Source organism: Electrona antarctica, assembly GCF_951216825.1.
Source record: "Electrona antarctica genome assembly, chromosome: 10".
Lineage (NCBI taxonomy): Eukaryota > Metazoa > Chordata > Actinopteri > Myctophiformes > Myctophidae > Electrona > Electrona antarctica.
In genome coordinates this window covers 3187857-3192947 of record NC_136791.1, presented here as the reverse complement: position 1 = coordinate 3192947, position 5091 = coordinate 3187857, and positions in this window count along the sequence as shown.

The following is a 5091-nucleotide window of genomic DNA, read 5'->3' as shown; positions in this document are numbered from 1 at the left end:
TACAAACGTTGTCAACATGGCTATGATTCAGGACGCTTATCTGCTTAATTTATGTGTTTTATATGAACGTCGTATAAAATCATATACGTATGCGGACGTCTCTGACGTTTATAACAAACCAAACCGTTTGAAAATCGGTTGAAAATTGAGCAAGTTATGGTCATTTAAGAGTACATGCCCCATAGACACAATGTTATGTGTCCCGAGGTAAGATGGCCGCCACGTAACGACGTTGCTCTCCATTGGCCAACAGCGCGGGTGAGCTATCTAGAGTTTATATATATCTATGGCTGTAGACACACACACACACTGGTAAACTACATTACCCACAATACCATTCCAGTGACCCACGTAGTGCTCCTTCTGACCCAGGGAACCCTAGACACACACACACTGGTAAACTACATTACCCACAATACCCTTCCAGTGACCCATGTAGTGCTCTGTCTGACCCAGGGAACCCTCTCCATAGCTGTAGAGACACACACACTGGTGAACTACATTACCCACAATACCCTTCCAGTGACCCACGTAGTGCTCATTCTGACCCAGGGAACCCTCTCCATAGCTGTAGAGACACATTACCCACAATACAACACTCTGCATAGGTGCAAGCTAAACATACTCTTAACTATATTACCCAAGCCCCCAGAATAGGCTATCCAACGTTGGAGCTGCTACCTACTGGCGAAAAGAGGAACTGCAGCACTTTCATGGAGGTGGACGGACGTTCATGACGTTTGAGGTCCTGGGCTTAACTTCCGCTCGCTCGAGCCATTGAGTTATAATTGTACTTCTCTATCCTTTTATTACTCTATGATATTACGTACATTAAAGGACCACTTCACCACTTTTCAACCTATCTTCATATAATAGGTCCTCACTAATATTCATGATAAAATGGCACGATTTTTTTCTACTCAGTCTGTGTCTCATAGGAGGGCTGTGGGCAGTTTAGAAACCGTCTTCCAGTGACATCATTAGGCAGATTATTTTTAAAACAAGATTGATTTTCATTATCGTGAGAACGATGGCTTCCATTTTCGCATTGCAACCTTTCAGGACTAGAAAGCCTGCAGTTTCTATTAGCTTGTATTCCCCATCGATGATGTCACTGGAGGACGGTTTCTGAACTGCCCACAGCCCTCCTATGAGACACAGACCGAGTAGAAAAAAATTGCGCGATTTTTTCATGATTATTAGTGAGGACCTATTATATGAAGATAGGTTGAAAAGTGGTGAAGTGGTCCTTTAAGTAACAGTGTTAACTTAGGTATAAAAAAGAAGAGATGCCTCAGTGGCCGCTGCAGTTGCAGCGGTGGCCGAACGGATAGCGGCGCGGTCTTGATACCGGAAGGTTCCTAGTTCGAATCAGCCGTCCGACACGTTAAAATTACCACCGCTGAAGTGCCCTTGAACAAGGCATCAACCACTACGATGAAATGTGTTCTATGAGCAGGGCCTGGCTGGAAACAAGTTCTTGAGCTTAGCCCAGATACCCTGGGTAAATATAGATTTCATTTCATTTCATTTCATTTCCCCGTGTCGACGTGAGGTCGATAAGCTAATTAGTTGCTGCGTTAATTTGTTGATGTATTAATGAGGCTAATTAGCATGAGTTCAATCAGACTGACCCGTCCTCCAGTCCATTCTTGAAGTTGCCGTTGTAGCTCCGCCCATCTGGCCACTTCATGGCTCCCCTGGAAACACAAGAAACATTAACACATTCTGGGCGGGAACCCCTTTTGGTGTTTTAACTAAGCATTATGTTATACTTTAGCTATTGAAAAATAGCAGATCTACAAGCTCATAGCGCGCCACCTATTTTTGAAAAATCGTTAAAATGTGTCGCAAATCATTGAATATATATTTCAGAGCGAACATTTTTAACTAAAATATTTGCTTCTGGGGGGGTCCCTGGAACTACATATGTAGCCTAATAGAGATAATTCTGGGGGTCCTTGACATGAAAAGGGTTGAGCACCACTGACATAGAAACATAGGTTTTTCAGAAAAAAATTAGGATTTTTTTTCATCGACCTCAGTCCAAAATGCGTTAAAGGAGCACGTCACCCATTTTATGGTATAACTGCCCATTATTAGCGGGGCAGATAACAGTGATAATCTTCAGAAACTTCAGAGTAAAAGCGGCCATGTCTTTCCGGCACCCCAGAGCTCCTATTTTGAAGGCATCCCGGCACCAATTGTGTTAAGAGAGCAACGTTTCGGTCTTGCGACCTTCCTCATATTATAATATGATGATTACAATATAATTCTACTATACTTGTGGGGACATTTGCTCCTCACAAATATAATAATACTAGCACACACACACACACACACACACACACACACACACACACACACACACACACACACACACACACACACACACACACACACACACACACACACACACACACACACACACACACACACACACACACCTGCCGTGCATCCTGCCAGACATCCATCCTCCGGTGTAAGTGGCGTCCCTCAGCTTCCCGTCTCCTCGGAAGGTGTAGGAGGCGGAGCGACACGCCGCGGCCACGCCCGATGGCCCTTGACCTACGACACCCAAGGTGTGCTCCACCGCCTGGCTCAGAGCGTGCAGCCACTTGTTCTGAGGAGACGCACGCGCACACACACACACACACACACACACACACACACACACACACACACACACACACACACACACACACACACACACACACACACACACACACACACACACACACACACACACACACACGCTGTGATGAAGTAGTGCTGTTGTCATTAGTCTAAGTTTATCAAGATGGCTCAGGGTGTCTCTTCCACACAGAGCACGCTTCAACAGGGGGGTCCGGGTAGTGAAAAAAGAAAATATATATATATATTTTTGTGTGGCCTAGAGGAGCAACTGAGCATGTGCAACACCACTTCTTACACCATGGTGTAACTGTAAGAGGTGCCCTTTGGGAAACCGGGCCATTGTGTGTGTGTGTGTGCGCGTGTATGCATGCGTGTGTGTGACCGTGTGTGTGTGTGTGTGTGTGTGTGTGTGTGTGTGTGTGTGTGTGTGTGTGTGTGTGTGTGTGTGTGTGTGTGTGTGTGTGTGTGTGTACCTTCTCCTGGGGTGTAGAGGCCACCAGTGTAAAGCTCTCTTCAGGAAGAGTCACTTTCAGAGCATTCCTGCAAAAAATAAAAATAAAATAAAAAAAGCTGCAACATTAAAGGGACATTTCACCTATTTTTAATCCAAGTCCCTTCGCTGTGACGTCTAACCTTGCGTCGCCAGGCTTTTCGCCGCGGAGGAAAGCCTGATCTGTGTTTTTACCACACAATTCCATGGAAGGTTTTTGGTCATGATTAAAATATATATTTAAAAAAAAAACATATTACACACATATAAAACATCATTAAAATAAGATCTGGTTGCAAAAGTGGTGAGGTGGCCCTTTAATAACATGCCAGCATGTCTGCTCTTCAGACAGGGACTGTGCCACTGAGCCATGCTACATGCTACATGCTACATGCTACATGCTACATGCTACATGCTACTCATGGGACTGTGAGCCATGCTACATGCTACTCATGGGACTGTGAGCCATGCTACATGCTACTCATGGGACTGTGAGCCACTGAGCCATGCTACATGCTACATGCTACTCATGGGACTGTGAGCCACGCTACATGCTACATGCTACATGCTACATGCTACATGCTACTCATGGGACTGTGAGCCACGCTACATGCTACATGCTACATGCTACATGCTACATGCTACATGCTACATGCTACTCATGGGACTGTGAGCCACGCTACATGCTACATGCTACATGCTACATGCTACTCATGGGACTGTGAGCCATGCTACATGCTACATGCTACTCATGGGACTGTGAGCCATGTTACATGCTACATGCTACATGCTACTCATGGGACTGTGAGCCACTGAGCCATGCTACATGCTACATGCTACTCATGGGACTGTGAGCCATGCTACTCATGGGACTGTGAGCCATGCTACTCATGGGACTGTGAGCCATGCTACTCATGGGACTGTGAGCCATGCTACTCATGGGACTGTGAGCCATGCTACTCATGGGACTGTGAGCCATGCTACTCATGGGACTGTGAGCCATGCTACTCATGGGACTGTGAGCCATGCTACTCATGGGACTGTGAGCCACGCTACATGCTACATGCTACTCATGGGACTGTGAGCCATGCTACTCATGGGACTGTGAGCCATGCTACTCATGGGACTGTGAGCCATGCTACTCATGGGACTGTGAGCCATGCTACTCATGGGACTGTGAGCCATGCTACTCATGGGACTGTGAGCCACGCTACATGCTACATGCTACTCATGGGACTGTGAGCCACGCTACATGCTACATGCTACTCATGGGACTGTGAGCCATGCTACTCATGGGACTGTGAGCCACGCTACATGCTACATGCTACTCATGGGACTGTGAGCCACGCTACATGCTACATGCTACTCATGGGACTGTGAGCCATGCTACTCATGGGACTGTGAGCCACGCTACATGCTACATGCTACTCATGGGACTGTGAGCCACGCTACATGCTACATGCTACTCATGGGACTGTGAGCCATGCTACTCATGGGACTGTGAGCCATGCTACTCATGGGACTGTGAGCCACGCTACATGCTACATGCTACTCACGGGACTGTGAGCCATGCTACTCATGGGACTGTGAGCCACGCTACATGCTACATGCTACTCATGGGACTGTGAGCCATGCTACTCATGGGACTGTGAGCCACGCTACATGCTACATGCTACTCATGGGACTGTGAGCCATGCTACTCATGGGACTGTGAGCCATGCTACTCATGGGACTGTGAGCCACGCTACATGCTACATGCTACTCATGGGACTGTGAGCCACGCTACATGCTACATGCTACTCATGGGACAGTGAGCCATGCTACTCATGGGACTGTGAGCCATGCTACTCATGGGACTGTGAGCCATGCTACTCATGGGACTGTGAGCCATGCTACTCATGGGACTGTGAGCCATGCTACTCATGGGACTGTGAGCCATGCTACTCATGGGACTGTGAGCCATG